Raw genomic sequence first — 24,756 nt, 5'->3', positions numbered from 1 at the left:
GATCACAAAGTCGTAACCTATGAAGGTGGAGGTCTGGTGGGTGGGTCGGGTTGTTGCTGGCTTGCTCTGGTAGGTGAACATGAAGGTCTGTCCATTGCATTGCAAGATAATAACACCGTCTGTCTTGGCTTCTTCCCGATATTGATTGCATAAGCTCTGTTTCTGCAACACCCACACCCTTCCTCACACTATTTGTTTCTATTTCCCCCACTCCTCCTTCTCCCTACCTTCCCACGTCAAAAATGCTTCTGCCATCCACTCCTTCAAATTTCCACTAAAGCTCCAATTCCTGCACCAAAAAAAAAAAAGTGTCCTCACCTTACTCCCACATCACTACTCCCTGGTGGGTGATCGGGGAGGTCGATTGCCTTCCGAAAGGGAGGATAGTGACTCATTTTAATAGGAAATATAAGCAACTATGGCATTGGGGGGACAGCATAATATCTTTTAATCCAGGGGGGCGCAGTATACAAAAGTTTGGAGACCACACCACTTTTCTATATCAATAGTCACTGCTATCTGTTTGTCCTGTCCCCGGTTTCTGAAATCCATATTCTCCTACATCAATCGGTCTGTCTCACTGCCCTTCTCGCATTGGATTGCACCATTTACCGCTGTTTGTAAATGTTTATGGTTGAAACCAGGACTGGCATTTCTACTGCTGCCAATATGAGGGGCTTCCCTCCCACGCACGTGAGGGGCTTCACTCTCGCACAAGTGATTATGCAATCTGTTGTGACAACAATGTCGTGGAAGCATAGGACCCAGTGCACTTTCAGTCCAGAGATTCCGGGTAAAGCAACAAACATTTATAATGTAGCAGTGCCACCCAGTGGCCACAAATGTTTTCATACAATCTCTAGATATATAATGCAGAAAATCTGTTTGTTCCATAAAATAATCCACACTGTCACACATGAGATGGTTGCCTCAAATCCGCAAAACAACAACGTGGTCGTAGAAGGACCACACAACGCTCATTTTAAGCATGTCGACGTGAGGAACAAAACGTGAAGGTTCTCATAAACCATGTTTCAAGGCATTTGGATGCACCGTTTCCGAGATATTTGCACCCCAACGCACTGAACTGCGCCAGGCTGAGGCGACAGGTGGGGAGAGTGCACAGAAGCTCCCACTATGCTGCAGCACGCCAAATCTCGCTTCTTCTCCAAATCTGCTCCCGGGTACGTGATTCTCTCAGTGCAGTTTGCGTCAGAGTGCCAAGCACATCAAGTGATAAGTGGCTTGGAACAGCGACCTACGTGATCATTGATTTTCAGCAATTGATGAGAGTGTTATCATGTCGGTCTACAGAACCCGTGCAGAGAACGGGTACTTTTTGCTAGTAGACGAATATTTCACAAGTCCACAAAGTTTGGTTGAGGTACGTAAGGTGATGTATTTTATGTCCCCACCATCACAGAGGACCATGTTCTTATTGCAGGTAAGCTCTGTTGCTATGTAGTGCCTACCTTCTATAGACGCACAGGGAACTTTGTACTCCATGGAACAATATGTTCCGTGCTTTGTAAATACCGCTTTTATAGAGACCAGTCTACTTGTCCCAACCATTGGAACCACAGTGTGTTAGGAGATGGGCCCTGATGCCTCAGCAGTCATCCAATAAGTGGTTGCTCCTGTTTCTTAGACCTCTTTGCTTCTCTCTGTTAAAGGAAGGCTGAAGACCTTCATGTAATACGGCTGGTCACCCTTGGTGTATTGTTCCAGCACACTAGTGGTCCTAGATGCAGGGAAATCCCTGGGGATAATCATGAACGTTTCGATAAACCATGACCTATGTATGGTACATGGCTGGGTCATGTGATCAAATGCCTATTGTGTGCCAAACTCCAGCATTATAAATCAACCAATCCCTAACAAGTAAGCTCTGGCTCAGGTGTTCGCACATTGAGAGGGTGATATTTTCATAAGTGCCATGATTTGGCTAATTCAGGGATCACATACTGAAAAGTGTGCAGTTCACTGTAGCACTATCACGGTTTATGGTATTTTCATCTAATACCATTGCATCTAATGCCATTCCATCACATTTTTTCCATCTAAAAAAAATTTGCATCTAATGCATTTTTTAAAAAAGTTTTAATTTTTTGTTTTTTTGGTTTTTACCCTTTATAATGCGCCTTAACAAAAAATAACCCTTTACCCCCCAAAAATATGCATTAGATGAACATTTTTTAGATGGAAAAAATTCGATGGAAATGACGTACAAATTAAACTCCATCGAAGCAACTATTCACAAACACCTGGATTCTGGTCAACTGTCACTCTGCACCTGCACACACGCATGAAATCAATGTGCTAATTAACACACACTCTAGAGACATGCTTTTTCTAACATACTGTTTCAACACAAACATTCCTGCTACCAAATCAATAGAAATCTGTGATCAGGCTCTGACCTCCTCCATCAAATTCACTTGAATAGGGGGATCCTCCTTCCCCGTACATGCTCCCACTCTCTGGAACTCAATTCCACTTAGCATCTGCCACTAGAGGGTCAACTAGCCTTTGGAAAAGCCCTCAAGACCTGGCTCTTCCCACCTGCAACCTGATGAACCCTTCCTCACTTCAGGTTTACCCACATGGCAATTAGGCGGTGGCAGTATTGTTTCCCCTCAGAATCTCGCAAGCACAAGGTAGAGAATATTTATTTATTTATTTATTTTAATTCTTGTAACGCGCCAACATGCCCGTAGGCCTCAGGGCGCACATAGAAACTTAACAGGACAGACAAACATATAGAGTAACCAGTATAGAGCAGAGAAGGAGATAAGTCAAAGAATGTATTCCATGTTGAAAAAGTATGTTTTTACGGCGCGTTTGAATACGGTGTAGTTCTGTATCTGCCGCATCTGGGCTGGAAGTTTATTCCATAGTAGGGGTCCCTGTGCGTCAAGAGTAGTACCTCTAAATTTAGCTGTCCTAGTTTTTGGCTTTTTTAGAATAATAGCCGAGGATGACCGAAGGGTCCTGACGTTTGGCTTAATGCTTATGCGGTCTGACAGGTAGGTGGGACTGCTGATCTCCTGATAATCTCCTGCAGGCCCCTGGACATAATTCCGTGCCACATCGACGAGAACAAGGAACCAGCTGGGACTCAAGAGTACGTATCAGACTCCATGTTGATGGATATTAGCCGCAGGCACAGCCGCCCACCTGCACGCACCTCCTAACATACACCACACTAAGACACAATGCAGCTAAGTCCCATGGAAACAATTTGGTCTCGCTGGACACAAAACGAGTCTCCTGCACTTGCATACACTTCCAACTTCTTCACAGCACCCATCCACATGCCTGGTCGACATGCATAGCTTGCAGGCGCTTGGCCATCAGCACCCAATTTCGTATTGGGCAAAATGCACACACACACATTCTAAACTTCTCTGACAAATTTCCCATACCTTGGACTTGACTTCGATCCCCCAAGGGTGTTAACCTACAGCGTTTGGAGGCCCTACCTTTGGGAAAAGGCGCTATACAAATGAGAAATTACATTAGATAACAGAAACATCTCAAAACCCACAACACACCTATTATCCCTGCGATACTTCCCCCACACTATCTCACCCACCACAGAGACTGCCACACAAACAAGGTGGTGGCATTACCATAATTTAAAAAGACACACACTTGGCAAAGACACACGTACACGCCTACAACATCCATTGAAGCACTCTCTCTAACTTGCTCCCCTCCATCACACCCATACCGCACTTTTATTCCCCGGTTTTAGCACCACCCAAAACACAATCCTGACTTCCACACTGACTGGACTCACTTACCTACTAATAACCACAGCTCCCCTCGCACCAAATCTACCCTGGCGATTTCTACCCTAGTAGTTCCCACCCAAGCAGCAACCCAGACTAAACAGTATCCTCACTCCACTCACCGGATTTGTCCTCACACAACTCTACACATACTACACACACACATCTGGTAACATCCATTACCTTTTGATTTGAAGAAAAAAATCATGTTTCTATGGAAAATGAAATCTGTATGTCATGCTCTGACCACTTGGCGATCTCCTTCATGCTCACACTACGACACACGATCTCCCCTCTGACACACCCACACCCCTTTCCCTCCAGCCAGACAAACCATCCACAATACAGACACAGCCTTAGCACCACTCAAACCACCCCCTCTTCCTCACACATATACCCCTATTCTCCTCAGCAATGATAACATCATCATTACAAGGGCACTCGACAAAATACCTCCCCCAAATGACAAAAACTATGCAACATGCAACAGTTCTCTCCTCTCTATCAACCAGGAACCTGGACGCTTAGAAAGAGCACGATAAAAGAACCCATGCCCCGCCACCAGGACAAGCCTCAAACACTACTGCAACAAATAAAAAACACCATACGCAATGCCAACGCCAGCCACTACTACCAGTAACTCAAATCCACTGCTGTTTGTACTCAAAAACGTTTCAATATCACAAGTCCCTTTCCAAACCGCCATTAACACCTTTCACACACTCATCCACTTTAGTATGCACCTCTCTCATGGACCATTTTAACTGTATAGTAGACAACATCAGATAAGCCTTCCCTCTGCTCTCCCTCTTCCACCCCCAAACATTCCAATACATGAAACACTAGGAAATGTATCCTCACTAACTGCGCTGACTCCTGATTTTAGATCAGATGCTAGTTCAGTCAGTCAGCTGTGCATTTCAGATATTCTTGATAACCAGGTTAGAAACCAATGTTCGAAGGGATTGTGTCCTCCGACGTATTCCTCATCTTAGATATATATCCTTCCAGCTCTGCTGGCCTCGGAAATTTTTTTCCCAGAGGGCGCTTCGCGTCGACATCCCTCGAGTCGATGACCCTCGACAGCCGCCGTATCGACGCTCGACGTCATCCTGCCTATAAAGGCCGCGCGCAGCGTCCGTTGCTCAGTTCCGTTTTTCCGCGCTAACTCGGTGCCTCGGAATACCGTTGCTCAGTTCTTAGTACTATTTACTTCAAGTTATTCGAATCGTACTCGATGGCTTCCTCGTCGGAACCGACAACCCCTCGATCCGGCTTCAAAAAATGTCGAGATTGTGGAAAAAAGATGCCGTTGACCGATCCTCACCGCAATTGTCTGTGGTGCTTGGGAGCCGAACACCATTGTTAGGAGTGCGAGGACTGTATGTCCATGACAGCTAAGGCCCTGAAGGAGCGTAGGGGGAAGCTGGAGAAAGGTAAGACTTTTAAAGCTTCTTCTTCTTCGACGAAGTCGAGACATTCGTCTCCTCGTCACCATTCACGCTCCAGATCTCGGAGTGGGTCTCATCACTCCTCGAGATCGAAACACTCGAAGAGGAAACGTCGAAGATCCCCTTCTCCGTCTTCCTCTTCCTCTGTTTCGCCAAAAAGAATCCCTTGCCCCACGAAACATAGTTCCCGGGCTGAATGGGAGGAATTCAGAAAAAACATGATGAGCGTCTTCGAGAAAGTGGCCTCGACCCCCTCGAAGACTGCCGAGAGCGATGCTCTGGTCGAAAGACCCAAAGGTCAAAAACGCCGCGAGTCGCAGTACCCGGCGAAAGAAACCTCTCGAGCGCGTCTCGAACCCTCGAGTAGTACTATGACCTCCAAACCTTCCTCGAAGGTTCCGTCGACACCGTCGACAAAGGTTCCGTCGACGTCGAGGTCTTCGACGCCGTTGTCGAAGGGACCTTCGACACACAGGTCTGTCGACTCGACGCCGGCCTCGACACCGGTGTCGACGCCGAGAAAAGTCACGATGACCACACATCCAGTGACGATTACCAGGCCCTCGACGTCGATGGCGTCGATATTGTCGAGTAAAATTCCAATTCTGTCGAGGTCCTTGAGGCCTCCACCTCTGTTTTCGACGCCACGCTCGAAGCCTTCGACGTCGACGACATCGACGCTTTCGAGGCCAACAATGACAAGTTCAGCACCCTCTGCCTTGGAAATGGGATTTACTCCCTTTATTAGTTCAGAACAATTGAGAACTATATCCTCAATTTTAGAAGAGGGTGATTTGTCAGAACAAGATGAGTTACAGGGACCTGTAACCCCAGTTAGAGAAGAATTTTCCTCTGATGAGCGCAGATTAAAGGATCTTCATGATTCTTTACATGAGGCAAGTGGTTTAGACACTTCCCCTGAGGTGGATTTTGCTAAACCAGAACCGGGGGAGCATGCTGAAACCCCCTAAAGAGCCTTAATGGCCAGAATTACAGAGTTCATGGGGTGGTCTACACCTTCACAATCTTTCCAGCAAGATTACCTCACAGATATTCTTGACAAAGGCCCACAAGAGGATCCAGTGGTGCCTTTTCATAAAGCTCTTCAGAGAAAGATCATGACAAACTGGGAAACCCCAGATGTAATACCAGCAGTAAATAAAAAACTGTCTGCAAAGTACAGGGTATCTTCCACAGACCCAGAGTTCTTGTCCAAACATCCATCCCCAGAAAGTCTGGTGGTACAAGCAGCATCCTCTACCGACGTCAAGACGGCTTATCCTACTGTCCCACAGGACAGGGACGATAAAAAATATGATGCTATGGCTAAGAAAGTCTTTTCAGCATGTAGCATGGCGTTAAAGTCTGTTAATGCTACTTGCACCCTTGCTAGGTTCAGCCATACACTTTGGGAGTGTGCTTCTACAGCGGCTGACTGCATCCCGGAGGGAGAAGAAAGGGATGCGTTCCTGCATATTATACAGGACGGTAAAGACGCTATGTGCGAATCCCTCCAGACGGGCATTGATTCGGCTGACAGTATCAGCAGAGCAATGGCGGCAAGTACATCAACCAGGCGGTTCGCTTGGTTGAGAAAGTCGGGTTTTGCCCCAGATGTGCAAGCCAGGCTCTTGAACATGCCATTTGATGGCTCTTCTTTGTTCGGGAAAAAGGCGGATGACAGTTTAGAGAAACTGCAAACCTCAAAAGCAGCAGCAAAATCCCTAGGAGCTGCAATCCGTCAGACTCCTTTTCGTCCCACAGGAACCTCTGCGAGGGGCAAGTCCTTTCGCTTCTACTCCTCATTCGGAAGAGGTAGAGGACGACAGGCTCAAAGGGGTCAAAGAAGAACTACCCGAGGTGGACGGGGTAGATATTCTAAAGCCGCAGCAACAGCAGGTGCCTCTTTACCATCGGCATCTACATCAGCCGCCCCAAAACCACTCTGAGGACTTCCCTCACAGGACACCTGTAGGAGGCAGGTTGACTCAACATCTGACGGAATGGCAGGCTATCACGTCAGATGCTTGGGCATTGGAAACAGTTGCCCAAGGTTACTGCCTACCTTTCCTACGTATACCTCAGAGTCATCCACCGGGGATCAGCTCTCAGAAAGCTCCAGATCTGCTCCTCTTGCAGGAAATTATAGACCTGCTAGAGAAAGGTGCCATAGAACCGGTACCTGTAGCGGAGAGGAACAAGGGCTGGTACTCCCCTTACTTTCTCATTCCAAAGAAAGACGGAGGACTGAGATCCATCTTGGACTTGCGAGAATTGAACAAATTCCTCAGGAAAGACAAATTCAAGATGGTCACTCTTTCTCAGATCCTCCAGGCCCTTCAGTTTCAGGACTGGTTGGTATCTCTGGACCTTCAGGACGCTTATTTCCATGTGCCTATCCATCTCAAACACAGGAAATACCTGAGGTTCGCAATTGGCAACTCTCACTATCAATTTCGAGTACTGCCTTTTGGGCTGACCTCCGCCCCGAGGGTCTTCACCAAGTTAATGTCGGTAGTGGCGGCAAGTCTAAGGAGGGAAGGGATTCACGTCTACCCCTACCTGGACGATTGGCTAATCAGGGCTGTTTCTCCGGAGCAAGCCCAGATCCAGCTAAATCACGTATGCTACTCCCTTCACAAACTGGGCTTCTCCCTCAATTTAAAGAAGTCTCAAATGATACCATCGCAGAGACTCCAGTTCATAGGAGCGATCCTGGATACTTCCCTGGGAAAAGCCTCGCCACCAGAGGTGAGGGCTCAAGATATTCTACAGATGGTTACCAAGTTCCAACTTGCCCAACGTCTCCCAGCTTTCGACTTTTTGAGGTTGCTAGGCCTCATGGCGTCCTGCATTTTCCTTGTGCCAGAGGCTCGCCTGAGAATGAGATCCCTCCAGTGGACACTGAGGACTCAGTGGTCTCAATTCTCAGGGAGAATGACAGATCTTCTTCAGGTTCCCGGCAGGGTGGCTCGAGACCTTCAGTGGTGGGCCTGTCAGGAGAACATTCTGAAAGGAGAACAGTTTTGGCAACCCTGGCCGGAGATAACAGTAGTCACGGATGCCTCACTCACGGGGTGGGGAGCCCACGCCAACGACTTGACCATCAGCGGTCGTTGGTCTCCATCGGAGTCCAGACTACACATCAACCTGTTAGAGCTGAGAGCCATCAAACTTGTGTTAAAGGCTTTCCTGCCAGTTGTACAAGGGAAGAACGTCCTGATAATGACGGACAACACGGTGGCCATGCATTACCTCAACAAAAGAGGAGGCGTAGGATCACTACCCCTGTGCAGAGAGGCGATGCAGCTCTGGTTTTGGGCAATCCAAGAAGGAATCTCTCTATCGGCAGTTCACCTAGCCGGAGAGAAGAACTTGAAAGCGGACGCTCTGAGCAGGCAGAGCACAGTCTCCCACGAGTGGGAACTAGCTCAGGAAGTCCTTCACGAGATCTTCGCCCTTTGGGGAACCCCTCAGGTAGACCTGTTCGCCACCAGCCTAAACAGGAAATGCGACCTGTTCTGCTCAAGGGAATTTCCTCCGAGAGGAGCTCTGGGAGACGCGTTCATAGTGGACTGGGAGTTTCCGCTTCTGTACGCGTTCCCACCGGTCCCTGTCATTCCTCAAATGATCAGGAGGTTGAGAAGATTCCGACGAACCATGATCCTAATTGCCCCGGATTGGGCCAGGAGAACGTGGTACCCGGACCTTCTAGACTTGTCCATCTGCCCTCCATTTCGACTTCCTCTCAGAGAGAACCTACTCTCACAGAAGGGAGGTCAGGTTCTCCATCCAGACATCAAAACCCTCAACCTTCACGCTTGGCTTCTGAACGGATGAGGTACAAGGATTGGGACCTCCCTGATGATGTTATGGAGGTGTTGCTTTCGGCAAGGAGGCCAGCAACAAAGTCTTTATACCGCTGCCGTTGGAACAGATTTTGCAGCTGGTGTAGAGAACAGAATATCGACCCATTTTCATGTGGTACACCAATGGTTTTGTCCTTCCTACTATGTTTGGCAAATTCAGGCCTTCAAGTTGGCACAATTAAGGGCTATCTCGCAGCGCTATCTATCTTTAAGCGTACTGCGGAGGAACCATCCTATTTCAAATTACCCTTGGTAATACAGTTTCTAAAGGGGTTAACCAATGTTTATCCCCCAAGACCATTCCAAGTTCCCCTATGGGATTTAAACTTAGTATTAACTTTCCTGATGGGGACACCTTTCGAACCACTCCATTCTTGTTCGTTAAGATTTCTTACCCTTAAGACTGTTTTATTAATAGCACTTACATCTGCTAGAAGGGTGAGCGAGTTACAAGCTCTTTCTTGTAAACCCCCTCATACAATCTTTCACAAAGACAAAGTTGTCCTACAAGTGAAGCCTAATTTCCTCCCAAAAGTAGTCTCTGAATTCCATATCTCTTAGAAGATTATCCTACCATCTTTCTATCCTCCTCCTCACCCGGGGAAAGAGGAAGAGAGGTTACACAGACTAGACCCTAGGAGGGTTCTAGGTTTTTACATTAGTAGACTAGCCAGGATAAGACAGGCAAACCAGCTGTTTGTAGGCTACGCAGGTCACAAGCTGGGATTACCAATAACTAAGCAGACCATTTCCAGATGGATCATTCTAGCCATTCTGGAATGTTATAAACTGGCAGGGAAAGAGCCCCCTCAAAACCTTAGGGCTCATTCGACCAGAGGTATTGCAGCTTCATCGGCCCTCAAAAGAGGCGTGCCGATTAAAGACATATGTGCGGCCGCTACATGGTCGTCTGTCCATACCTTTACACGTTTTTACAATCTGGATTCCTCCTCTAGTCAAGAGACTAGGTTTGGAAGGGCTGTACTACATTCTATTCACCAATAGAAGACAGCGTGAAGTCAGTACTCCCTCCTCCGAATATAGAATACTGCTATGGGAGCCTATCTAAGATGAGGAATACGTCGGAGGACACAATCCCTTCGAAGAACAAGTTACTTCTTACCTTGTAACGTTCTTTCGACGGGATGTTCCTCCGACGTATTCCTCATCGACCCTCCCATCCATCCCCGCAGTTTTACTTCCCTTGTTGTTGCAGCTTACGCTCCTTCAGGGTGATTAGTCTAGTCCAAACAGTAATACTGTGGGCTACAAAACGGAACTGAGCAATGGACGCTGCGCGCGGCCTTTATAGGCAGGATGACGTCGAGCGTCGATACGGCGGCTGTCGAGGGTCATCGACTCGAGGGACGTCGACGCGCAGCGCCCTCTGGGAAAAAATTTTCCGAGGCCAGCAGAGCTGGAAGGATATATATCTAAGATGAGGAATACGTCGGAGGAACATCCCGTCGAAAGAACGTTACAAGGTAAGAAGTAACTTGTTCTTCAGAATAACACGTTGTAGAAAAGAAAAGTACTGCACAGACACCATCTGGGTTTATCTATAAGAATGTATATTGCACCTCAAAGAACACATTATTCTCAAACTATTTTGTGAAAGCAAAAGAACATCATCTTGGTAAGCACCATTCAATAAGGTCACTGAAAACCTGAAAAACTCCTAATCCATTTTGTGAAAGTCAGAAAACATCATATTTGGAAAATATCAATCAATAAAGTCACTGAGAAACTGAAAAACACCAACACGCGTTTCAACCCTCTTGGGTCGTCTTCAGGGCATATCAATGGTTGAATTACTAAAGTCCAAAACATGAATATTAGAAACAACGTCAACACATTAATTGTTTAGAATGAAAAAACAGAAATCATAAATTGCAAAACAAATTGCATCCAATTCCAAAGAGGGCGAGGAAGCGGAGTAGGGAGAAGGTGGGGTAGGGGAAAGAGAGAAAAGAAAACACAGATATTAGTTAATACGTTTTGCATCCATATTGTGAACAGAGGACTAAAAATGAACATATATATAGTCACAGGTTTGTTGGTTCATTCTATATTGAGGGTGCTGCGCTAATGGATAGCAAATAATACATTTGGTGTATATCATCATAATGTGCCAAATTCTATGTCTAACTAAATGGTATTAAAAAGATGTCACTTGTCAGTCGTCCCACCATCCAAATACACTGTTAGAAAAACGTAAATGAGGATACCTGATCAATTCGAGCGGGTAAGATAGTCGATTTAATTAAGGTTCCATTCACAAAATTGTGAAGCATTAGCAACAGTGATTCATATGCACCTAAAAAGGTAAGGGATATTTCCAGAAGTACATTTAGATTAAATGCCCAATGTTAAAACTGCTTGGATAGTTAGTGTTAAATTGCAAAAATCCTAAAATCCAAGAAAAAGTCTTACCTGCTTTTTGATTTCATTGCTGTAAATGTCGTATGTGCACAAGATAAGCAAAATTGCTGTTACGGATAAAACCCGTATAATATAAGTTGAATTGTGCAGTACTTCTGTTTTCTACAATGTGTTATTCTGAACATTGGTTTCTAACCTGGTTATCAAGAATATCTGAAATGCACAGCTGACTGACTGAACTAGCATCTTATATAAAATCAGGAGTCAGTGCAGTTAGTGCAGAAGATGGTTGCTGGAATCCCGCAGGAGAAGTCCAGGGCCACAAGAAACAACAGTTACACGAGGAATGAGAAGGTCAGCCGGGCCAGGGAGTCAAGGCATAAGGGAAAAAACGGTTTGATAATTCAGAGATAAGACGAGGGTGGAGGGCTATGCAGGCAGAGTTCAAGTAAAAATTCAGCAAACAACGTTTCAATCCAGGGACAGGCCAAGTCAAAAAGGTAAAATATGCCAAGAACTGTACCAAATGTTAAGAAGAGACAGAGTCCAGAAAACAGGTAGAGGTAACCACCAGGAGGTCGAGCAAGAGGGGTTAAGGAAAAAAAAGGGGCTGGAGTTTAGATTGACTCCGAGAGTCAGAAAAGGCCAAGCAAACACTGCAAACAGGACAGGATCAGCAACGCAGCATCAAGGAGCAAGAGCCAAGAGGCGGTACACAGGCCAACAGGTAAATAACAAGAGTATTGACAGTAATTACAGCGAAGCACAGAGTGGCATTTCTCTGCCATAGAAAATTATCTTCTTGTGGCTTCTGTAACAGATGCCCTGGAAGAGCGTGATGTCGTCACACACAGCGTCCCCCTTGTGTTGAGTAGTCGGAGGTCTGCCAATGCTGGTTGTGCGATGGCTACGTGGGCGATGATGTTATAGTCGCCATGGTAACTTCCAGCCTGTTCGCTGTCGCCGGGTTCAGGCCTGGCTGGGGACAGTATCCCCCCTTTAAAGCCGGGACCCATCTGTGAGCAACGTGGTACTGACACAGAAGGCAAGAGGAATGGATGTTGACCGCAGGATCCCTGGTGCGCTCCTCAGGACCATTCCAATCAATGAGATAATATCGGGTATATGACGGATACAGGAGTCCAGTATTGCTTGTACCTCATTTTTATATTCCCCATCCACCTGAACAGGAGCAGGGTTAGGCGATAAGTGAGTGTCATCAAAACAGGGCTTGAGGAGACTGACATGGAATATGGGGTGGATGTGCCATAGCAGAGGGATGTAAGTTTGATCGCCAGAGGGTGGATGACTTTTGATAACTCATACGGTCCGATATACGCAGGTGCTTGGAGAACAACCAGACCTTAACACCTGGGAGGTACTCTGGATCAGGAGCGTGATGGTCATCTGCAAAATGCTTGGTGGTGGCCTGTGGGTCCTTTAGGTGCTCACAAACCCTGCTATGAATACGGGCCAAGTTTGGCACACATTTTTCAGCAACTGGTACTTTTTTTGGTAATATCGTATGTACCAGCAATGAGCGTGGGTGCTGACCGTACGTTGCATAGAACGATGAGAGCTGCAGTGAGGTGTGGAGGTAGTTGTTGTAAGCAAACTCAGCGGCTTACACACCGGTCACCTAATCGTCTTGATAGACAAGGAGCAGACAACGAAGGTATTGTTCCAAGAGGTATTGTTTTCAGAAGGATCTGAAAACCAGGCTGTTTGGATGAACCCTAGTCTAACTACAGCACCACAGCCAGACTTGGCCTGTGGTCTGTCCGCCCTTTCCTAGGCATAGTCCCTGTTTTTATATGTTATGATTATATGTTGTACGTCCTGTTAGCGCTATTATGCTTTCGGGCCAGTGACATGCGCTTTATAAACATAAATAAAATAGATAAGGTCAAAACAGATCTGCTCAGAATACCCCTGTGTCATTGTCATCTGGGCTTCCTTGGTCTAGTCTACTAGCAGGCCAAATGCCTAGGCAGTCACATCCACTACGTTCATGGCTTCTGGGTGGTCCTTAGATATAATTAGGAAACCATGTTGTCCCGAGTATTGGATATCCAGGTTATTACCCGTAGACCCAGAATCAAGGAAAGACATGGCATAGAGAGGGTCAGGAGAATCGAGAACAAATGAGGCCTTGAGGTATACAGGAGTAATACGTTTGTCTGCACGGGAGTCAGGGAGGTAACAAACTCATCCTATCCCCACCCTCTAAGGATGAGCATTACCGTTTTCCTGTTCCTTTGAAGGTGGGAATGAATAAAGTGCCCCGAACCCTCACAATAAAGACATGGGGCCTCATTACGAGGCCGGCGGAATAGGTTTAATGGCGCTGGTGCTGTTAAACCCACTCCGCCTTATTGCTCTGCCCTATTACGAGGTTCCCTTGCAGGACCCGCTCTGGACGTCTGGTTTTACCATAGCGGGTCCCGCGAGGGGACATGGGAGCTAACAACGGGCCCCTTATTATTACTATGTGGGCTCAATGGGAATGGTGAAGGTCCAGGTCCGGGTTCCCTGAAAGGGGAAATAGCGGCCCATCCAAGGTCGGAATGGCCCGGTATTTCCCCATTCAGGGAACACGGACCAGAGTTTGGAGGCAGCCATGGCTGCCTCCAAACTCGTAATGAGGCCCATAGATTCACGTTTCTCCTACGTTTCCTCTCACTGTTTGTAAGTGGACCGCTAAACCTGATCTGCATCGGCTCAGGGTCATCACTGAACAAAGTGAAGGTGGTATCTGCATTGGACGGATGAAGCTCAGGATGCCTTTTTTCCCCAATGCCTTTCAGTGATTCTAGCATCCATTTGGAGGGCTAGATCTAAAAGGTCATGGAATCCTGATGGTAATACGGCATGGTAGCTGCGCTAGGATGTCCTAGATTAATCTGATAGACCTCTGTAAAAAAAAAAAATGCAGCTCTCCTGTTATCCGGCCATGGAGTCTCTGTGGCCATTTGAGCATAATGGGCCAGGTGGGACAGAGTCAAGGCATTGCCCTGTTTGATGTTCAAGAACTCAAGATCCATTGCCTGGGTCTTGTACCGGTTATCAAAGATGCAATTCACCGCAGTTAGTTGAGCGTCGAAATTGTACAGGACTGGGTCATTGGCCTCTAGGAGAGAGCTGGCCCATGCTGCCGCTGTACCTCCCAAGTGGGAAAGAATGGACGCTGCTTTGGTTGTGGCATCAGGGAAAGCGGTGTGGCAACAAAGCAAATGTAGCTTGCATTGGTTGATGAAGGTGTAGCTGGTCTTGGGATCCCTTAGAAACCTTTCTGGTAGGGCTAATGGTAACGGAACGGGCAGAACCACAGGTATTGGTCCAGATTAGCTGCTGCACCTGCACATTTCTCATCCTCTGATGTCTCCAAGTATGGGCTGCTTCCATTTCAGAATGCATTTCTTATATGGCCCAAACCAGAGCAGTCAAAGCATCAGGTCCTCCTTAAATCCACTAAAGGAAGCATAGATTAGTTTAGGCTTCTCAATCTGTTAGGATTTCGTCAGAATCCAAGAATCTGGAGAATCTGAGTCTCCTACTCAGAGGGTGACTTTCCTTCTGAAATAGGCATCTCTGTGTTAAAAGACATGGCAGACGATTGGTTCAGATGAAAAGTCAGGAAGGACACCACCTGGTGATTCCAGGATGTGGGAGAAAAAGAGATCATAGCTTTACCAAATTCACTTGAGTTTTCCCTCAGATCAATTTTACTCCCCCAAACACTGTGCCCTACCTGTGGATGATGGATGGTTATGCTTTAAAACCACCAGCTGTCTCGATGCCAACAAGCACAGGCAAAAGGTTAGTAAACAGTTAGAGTGGACCTGAACCGGATGGTATGAGGGCACAAATCGAAGGTTAAATCCAATCCAGACAATAAACAGGAAGATCCTCTGCGGTCACTGTGGTACATGTCACTTGTTGATGCAGAAGATGGTTGCTGGAATCCCACAGGGAAAATTCAAGGCCACAAGAAACAACAGTTCTAGGAGGAGTGGCCAGGTCAGTCAGCCCAGGCAGGACTATGGACAAGGGAGAAAACAGTTCTGCAATCCAGAGATAAGACGAGGACAGAAGGCTCTGCCGGCACAGTTCATGTAAAAAAACAGCAAGCTGCAGTTCAATCCAGGGACAGGCTGAGTCAAAAAACCAAAATAAGCCTAAAACTGTACCAAACGTTAAGAAGAGTCCAGAAAACAGGCAAGCACCAGATAAGCACCAAGAGGTCAAGCAAAAGAGTTTCATGAAAAAACGAAAAAGGGGCTGGAGTTTAAATTGACTCAGAGAGCCAGAAAGCACCAAGCAAACACTACAAACGGGCAAGGTCAAGAAAGCAGCGCTGAGGAGCAGGGGCCAAGAGTTAGATATGGACATTCTTGTGACTTCTGTAACAGACACTCTTGGTGAGCATAATGATGTCACAAGCAGGATACCCCTTGCCTAGGACATAGTGGTTTGCCAATGGTAGGTGTGTGATGGCTGTTGTAGTCGCTATGGTAACTTCCAGCCTGTTCGTCATGGCCGGGTATGTACCCGGCTCATGTGAACTACGTTTCCCATAAACTACCGTCCCATTACCATCCTGCCACACCTCGCCAGACTCATGGAATGTTTAATCACAACCCAACCCCAACAACACATGACCACAAAAAACCTCCTCAACCTTTTCCAATCTGACTTTCAGACTACACTGCTACACTTCACATCCTTGTTGACCACCACATCACTGACAAAGGAAACACATCCCTACTCATCGACCACTTGACAGTCCTCACCACCAACCCCACACCATTCTCCTTATCATCTTATCTCACAGGATGAAACTCTCAGGCACTGCCCTCGACTGGTTCACCTCCTTCCTCACTGACGGAACGCATTTGCCTCTGTACCCTTTTATTGTTCTGATCCCAGCCCAGTCAAGCACAGGGTCCCACAAGGTTCCTCCCAGTCTCCACTCCTCTTCAATCTATATGTAGAATCCCATGGACAGCCCCCTTGCAAACACAATATCCATTTCCACTAATATGCAGACAACATGCCTCTCCATCATCACCACCTGGATGGCCATCCACTTACTCAAGCTCAAACATTCAAAAATGGAATACCTCCTAATCCCCCCAGGCATAAATCAGACTTAGCCCCAGATGGAAGAACTCGACATGGACAACCCACAAATAACCCTCTTCACGCCTGTCAAGTCTCTTGTCTTCACCAACAACCCCCACCTTTCCTTCACACACAACATAGCTGCTGTCACCAAAGCATGCAATCTACAACTATACCTCCTACGCAAGATCAGACATATGCTTCCCCTTGACAACTTCGACACTGCAGTACAATCACTGGTTCTGTCCAAGCTGCTGGACTACGGTAATGTTTTCCTCACTGGATTTTCCAATAGCATCCCTGCCCCTCTTGAAGCCATTCGAAATGCAGCGGCCAGACAAATCCTCCACCTACACAAACATTCATACATTAGCCCAGCTGCACTGGCTGCCTGTACCACAGAGAATTGCCTCCAAAGGACTCTGCATTGTATTCAAAGCCCTTCACCTCAAAACCCCATCTTACCTTCACGACACACTCAAACCCACCACCCCTTACTAATACCAGACAAGCCAGCCAGCATCTTCTAAATTGCCACACTGCAAACTAACATGCACACAAAAACAAGCATTTACCCAGTAGGAACCGAGAGCATGGAACCTAGTACTGCTTCAGATCTGCATTGCACCCTCCATCACCACTTTCCAAAAGAGCCTTAAAACATAGCTGTTTCTCCACACATAATCAGTCCCTCCACCTTCCCTACCAGTTATATCCTAACCTTCCTAGTCTTTCTTGAAAACATTTTGTAACTTCTGTTTCACCTACCATCTTTGGAACCTTTTAAGGTGCTCCGAGACTCTGTGGGTATGGTCAGAGCTAAACAAGAATTCCAATAAAATAGAATATAAAAAGTGATGTGTGTATTTTTTTGCGTCTACAGGTTATGTGTTTATAGTACAAAGGGAGCATCCATCAGCTGCTTCCATCAGCTCATTTCTCAAATGTATGTATTGTGTGCCTCTTGCTCTCAAGGTGTGCCTCCCCTTTCATAACAAAAATAAATAAATTAGTGCAATACTTAGTCGTTGTACCTTTCTGCTACTAATCTGTCTTGAGCAGGACTCCTTGGACTCAGACTACTAACTGTTACTTCTCTGCTCTCAGTTTCTGGAAGGGTCTCATCTACTGTTCTGATGTATTCATGCCACAGTGTCTCTTTCTTCTGAGGCCCCATGTTCCATGACATCTGAGTTCCAAATTAATTGTGCTGGTTCTTGACTTTCCACAGCCCTGTCATCTTTAAAACATCCTTTAATATTCATGGTACTTTGTCGTTCTGGGCTTTCGTGTTCCTTCCATTGATAGGGTGCTAATCTGTCTATGTTCCATTTTCCCACATTGGTGGTCTGCATGTAGTGTTCTCTTGCCTTACTTATATGTATAGGGGCACTGTAGCGAGATGGAGTCTGCTTGTCTGTGTGTGGCAGTTTCACCTTAATCCAATCTCCACTCCAAAGGTCTTGCTTCTTCACAGCTCTTCTAGCATATTTAATGTCCTTCCTTTTCCTTTGCAAACTATGCTCTCTCTTTCTGGTTTCACTTTCGTGGCCCCTTGTCTCCTTTTTCTGCTCTCTATCCAAACAGATGACAACTTAGTGTTTTCCTGTCTCTACGACAGCATGAAGAGGGGGATGCCCAAGTCACAATGTCGGGAGTTGTCCTGTGGGCTACTAATCCTTTGAGAGTTTCTTCGCAAAATAGACCACTGTAAAACAAGTCTTGCAGTTACATATATATTCAAGGAAAAAACGTTAGTTGCAGCGACGTTAAGGTGAGAAATTAACGCAACAAAGCCACTAAAATTCAGCTAAAGCCACCTTAACTTCGTGCCCCCTGTTGCACAGCCTATGACCACAATGATGAAATCACAGATGACATCACTGATGACATCACTAATTACATTACAACAGTAAATGGCCTTAAGCATGGCCTTCAGCCATGGTCAGTTTGCATGGCCAAATATATTTGAACACATGAATGGGTACTAGTCATGGCCTTCAGTTATGGACAGTGGTCACAACCTTCACACATGTGCACTGAATATTTTAAAACACTAATAGGCTACCAACCATAGATTTTGGCCTTTTCCAGTGGATACAGCTTTCAACCGTGTCCACTGTATTTTATATACACTGGTCAGGCACTAGCCATGGAAGTTAGCACAATACTGGCCAGTGGCCACAATCTTTTGCTGTGTCCACTATATATTCTAACATATGAATGGTCTACTAGCCATTTGCTCTGACCTGGAGCAGTTTGTACATCTTTTAGCCATGTCCACTGTATATTTTAAAATAATAAAATGCCATGAGCTATGGCCTTCGGCCATGCCCACTACAATACTAACCAGCCACTAGCCATAGCCTTCGGCTGTGCCCACTGTAAATTATATACACTAACCATCCACTAGCCATGGTCTTCAACACAATACTAGCCAGTGGCCTTTGGCTGTGCCGATTGTATATTCTAACATATTAATGGGCACTAGCTATGGCCTTTAGCCATGGCCACTGACTATAGCTTTCAACGTTACCCACTGTATATTTTAAAACAGTGATGGATTTCTAGGCATGGCTTTTAACCATGCACATTGGTATTTTTGAACACTAACCGACCACTAGCTATGGCCTTTGGTATTGGCCAGCGATCTCAACCTTTGTCATGGCCAAGTCCACAGCCTTAATCATTATTAAGGTAATCGAACTTTTCATGAGCTAACTTATGTTATGTCTAGTCCCACTATTGATATAATCAGTTATATTCAATTTAATTAGTGCTGTCATCACTGATGGCATCAGTGATGTGATTTGTAATGTCATCTGTGTTCTTGTACAGCATGTAATTAGTGATGTCGTCAGTGATGTGATCTATGATGTTATCATTGCGGTCATAGGCTGCGCAACAGGGAGCGCAAAGTTAAGGTGGCTTTAGCTGAATTTAAGTGTTTTTGTTGTGATAAGTACTCACCTTAACGTCCCTGCAACTTAAGTTTTTTCCTTGAATTTCAAAGGTCTTGTTACAATGTATTGCTCACCTTAACGTCCATGCAACTAAAGTGTTTTCCTTGAATTTCAAGGGTGTTGTTATTCCATAGATTTTTACAACACTTCCAGACTACTAGCATGGTCTTTCGCCATGGCCAGTGGTGCACACTGTCCATTTTAAAATGCTGCCAGACCACCAGCCATGGCCTTCGTTTTGCAGGCTTTGAGAACTCGCAATGTTTTTAGGCAATGTGCAGTGAGACTAAATTATTTGCCATGGACCACACATTTTGGTTATGTAGCGTGCTCCAAGAGGTACTCCCCTTTTTGTCACTGTTATTTTGCCGTGTGCCGATTTGGCACAGCCATTTCGCCACAGCGTCCCTTTTCGGCACACCCTTTTTAGCGAAAGCAATTTCAGCATTTTGGCACGAGGGATGTTTGGATGTAGCTGACATTGTAGCCACGTAAGATCACAGGACTGCCCTGCAACAAACCTCGCCACCTCCCAGTTGCTATGCTTTTCTTTTAATTAGTCTGGGACTTCGTCTCTCAGATGCAAGAAAAACATTTTGTTTTTGTTTTGAAGAAGTAGCCACAGACAGTAGACAATGTGTACAGGCCATACATGGTAGTTCATCTTGCCACTGCAATTTTATCTCATTATAGGCTAATTAGCCCTTGAGGCTTGAGGGGCCATGTCATCTTCTGATCCGAGGACCCTTCATAGTGGTTTGATCTGAACTCTGATCACAGTAAGTAGTTGATTAATACCTATAGAGTAAGTAGCAAATGGTATTGGAAAGCTTGCAAAAATGCCAAATGGTTTTAGGAAGCTGTATAGTTCGCTCCTTTTTACTTTGCTTTGTAATGCACACTTGAATATACCGTTTTCATACAAGCTATTCATTTTTAAAAATAACTCTGAACTTGCGTCTCTCTGGGGAAGGAAAGGACAAGTGCATTGAATGTCCTGTACTAAGGATATCTGCTATGGTTTGTGGAGCAAGTAACGCCCGGCGCACCATACATTCCAACAAGACAGACAGTGACATATAAGAAAATGCTGTCACAGGAACTCACTGGAGTCTTTGTGTACTTGGTGGAGGGGATCATAGAAAGTTACATTACAAAAAAGTGGCATGACTAAGCCATGAGACAAATATACTTTGTGATGTGCAATATTAATGGTCACTACAATTATTATGTTATTATTATAATTCTAATTATTTGTATGATTATTATTATCTCTAGCATATAAAGAGTAATAGCATAAGTGGGACATTTATTGAATACTGGACAGTGTAGAGTGAATGACTTCTAGGGACTTTTAATTTTGGCAGGTAAGTCACAATGAGAGAAAAGGATGTACCCATGATCACACACTTTAGTTAGTTGATGAAGCCCAATTAGAGAGAAGTTTCCAATGTAGGCACTTGACCACATATCTTCCCAGCTGTAGATGGTAGAAATATGTGTTTGGCTTTTCAGAAGTCTTTGTTTTGTACATCCAAAATTGCATGAATCATAATAATCCATTTTGTATATGTATTCCCAGAAATCAATGATGCAAATAAATATATCATTGTAGCATTAGGTCCCCATTACCAGAATGTAATACATTGTGAAAAAGTGCCCTTATGATGTTGCAAATGTACTTTTAAGACTGTGATATGCAACAAAAGATAATGTGTGATATGCTTAGCTGGTTGAAGTCATAACAAAGACAGTTAAGTAGTTTATTTTGCGGGGCCCAAGTGGGACGTGCAGTATCGACTCTGCTGAGGCATAAATGAGGCCTGGAGAGGAATTGGCTCCCGGCTCTTAAGGTGAAAGTCAGCTTGTGAGGAAGAAGGCCTTGTGCCGGGAAGCAGCTTCTTCAGGAAGGTAATTTACAATTGGTGGCTGCTCCCTGGGAAACCCCATCAGCACTGGACCCTGGGGTACTCCACAGACTGCCCATGCCTTGCATCGACCCTGTTGTCAGCTGGGTAGAACCGTTGTTTTGACACAGGGCTACTGTTTTCAAGATGTGAATAAAATGTGAAGTTACACAAAAATCAAGCACCTTTTGATTTGCCAAATAAAAAAACATGACAATATGGGAGAGACAGTTCTAAAGAATTTATTTTGTGGGACACATTTTATTTGTTTTGGAACATGGCACAGATATGGGTAGCGACTTGGAGCATTCCATGGGATTTCATTAGAAAAATGCCCTTATCACAGATCATATCGCCCAAACGTTAAATCTTTTTAGTGTCTTGTCTCAAACAATGGTTGCCACAATGAGAAATGAAGAACAAAGAGCTTCCAATTCAAACGCTCTGGAATACCAAAGACAATGTTAAGTTAATAAGTATTCACCAGGCCCCAGTGGTACCTGCACGGCCAACTCAGCTGGGAATGCGGCTGAGGTAAGAAGCTGCCTTCTGGTCCTGATGAAGAATGAGGATGGAGGGAGGAAGGAGTGCTTTGTGCCGGGAAGAGGCCCGTTCGGAGAGCTAAGTTACATGTTGCTGGTGCTTCCTGTGGAGTCCTAATTGGTGCTGCGCCCTGCCCCACCACACAGAGTGCTCCCCAGGACAGTCTCTGAGGCTGCTGGACCCTAGCGAGTGCACAGCAGATGAACACATTACGAAGCCTGATGCTTGCGCTGATATTTGAAGCATGGAGATCATGTGTTGTGGAGGCTGCACTGGAACTCTGCAGACAAGCAGCAAAAACAAACCAAAGGAGACTTTTTCACTTCCCCATTGTCATTCGCAGAGGGATTCAGGGTGTTTTGGAAGAAACTGAGCCAGATTTTGGTGAGATCAATCAGAGAATATTATGTAACCAGTAATGGCCTGAAAGGAAAAAATGATAAATTGGAGCTCACCATGAAACCTGTTGAATCCAAACTGGAGGTTATTGAAGGGGATATAAAGAATAATGGAAAGGAGAGTGGGGAAAAAAAGGGCAAAGTGTAGGTTTTGAATACTATAATAATTGGGTCTGAGTCTGCTGGTAAGGAGTTTGTGAAGATTAAACTACAGCGATAGGGCGCATGAGTCTCTTGAACTGGAATCTTGAAAATGCAGAAACCCTTAGGATGGTTGCAAACATTCCAGTGCTGGGAGTGCCTGGGACAAGTTCTAACACACACCTACAACCTAGATTGGCTGGACCCCACTTGGTGTGCATGGTGGCACAAGGTTTACTTATATAAGAAAGGTATTTCACATACTTTACAGGTAGCCCACTGTAGGGGTGGAAATGTATGGTGGAGCTATGGTCATAAAGGGCATTCAGGACCTAGACAATCAGAAAGTTCTATTAAAAAGAGCTGTTGCCAAAGGGCCATTCAATATAGATGAATCAGAACTCTTCTTACCACCGACTTGGGTAAGGATTTCATGCACTGGCATAAATCCTTGCCAGAGGTGTGGAAAACCTAGTCCGCCCTGAACCCAGGCATCAGTCTAGGTGCCTGCTACATTCAAGATCTATTATACATGTGCGCGATATGCCTTTACAGATTCTGAGGTGGCTATCCCTTTTCTGCAGAAGGTCCATGCAGAGGCCACCTGATGATCTATGGTTGCCACTGTTTGCCTGTGGTTGCCTAAGAGGCTAGCCTGGGGTCTAGCCTTGGGTGGACTGGCCTACAGGAGCCTCTAGAGATTATTTTGTGTAGGTACCCTAATTTTCTGCTTCTCTTACACTCTCTGCCATACGCCCTTTCCCCCTTCCTCGCATCTCTCCTCATCCCCCACATTCATCTGAAGTAAATAATTTGTCATAAAGCTTCCAGTATTTTAATGTTCACATTTCAAATGTTATATGTCAGCTTTTTGTTCTGTTCAACTACTATTTAATCCCCTTATAGGGGTAAATCTGCATTGCATTACACCGTTTGCAGCCATTTTGTCCACAAGGTGTCATATGGGGCTATATAGTGAAAACATTTCCAGGTCGACTTTTGGTTCTCAGTCTACCCCTGGAGCTATCCCATCAAACTGTACTCGTTTATTGTGCTCTTGATTGTTAGTAATATTTGAGGGTGGAGGGGTTGGGACGATGGTGTTCCTTGATAGATGAATATCCCACTTATTGCATTTATATTTGCTGTTTTTTGGTAGGTCGCTTGTCCCTTCACATTTGTTCACAAATCCCTCCTGCCCGTCTTCTCCCTATCCTTTGACGTTCTATCTGTATCATTTGCTGCAGAGTTGCTTTATTGGGTGTTCTTTAGGGTTAATCTTCTCACAAGCTGAGCCATTTTCTCTTTTATTGTGGGCTTGGCCTTGTGCTTCCATTTGTGGTTTTGGAGAATATTCAATACAATACGTTGACACACTAAGGGAATGAAAATGACTGTATTAGTAAGAGAATATAGTATATGTGCTAGTCACAGAAGGTAATGAAACCACTGAATAGAACTGGATGACGGCCTGGATAGGATATGGAGGAGAGTCCTGAATGAACATGAAGGAATACACCATCTATGTAGCCCATTTCCCTCAAACATTCTCGAGGTCTGTACTAGAGGACTTGAAGACAGTTCCTATTTAAATAACCATCTGGTACTGGCCCGGATTGTATCAGGCTGGCAGATCAGGTAGTGATATGTTTTTTTAATATGGCCACAAGAACTGATAATGAAGGGTCTCTTCGTAAACTTAAAACAATGGTGCATTTTGTTTGCTGGGTAACAAAGAAAAGATGGATATGCAAGATATTGCACTAAGGCAGGTTTAGGTTGATTAGGTATAAACACCAGTATAGTGACCTTACATTTTGTTTTAATACTTTATTTTGGCATTTTAATAACAACAACAGTCAACAAAACCTATAGTCCGGTTTGTCCCCCACCCTCTGTGTCCCCCAATGGAAAAGGAAAAATAAATTACAGATCCAAGCAGCATATAAGAATTAGAGTCTTAAGTATATGAGGTATTAACTGACATCCTCCACTTTGCATCATTGTTTCAGTCTACTGCATTCATCAGGTAATGGATATAGGGATCCCAAATTTCTGGGCACCGTGGATGCAGAGGCAGAGTCTTAATAAATGCTTGTTTCCGTGTCATGACAGTAGGTAACATATTGCAGCCACAATCGTGCATTGGTCGGGCAGCCCCTTCCCCATGACATGGCAACAGTC

This window comes from Ambystoma mexicanum, chromosome 11, assembly GCF_040938575.1.
Source record: "Ambystoma mexicanum isolate Mex_15411 chromosome 11, UKY_AmexF1_1, whole genome shotgun sequence".
Taxonomy (NCBI): domain Eukaryota; kingdom Metazoa; phylum Chordata; class Amphibia; order Caudata; family Ambystomatidae; genus Ambystoma; species Ambystoma mexicanum.
The sequence above is the reverse complement of the archived record's forward strand: the minus strand, read 5'-3'. Positions refer to the sequence as shown.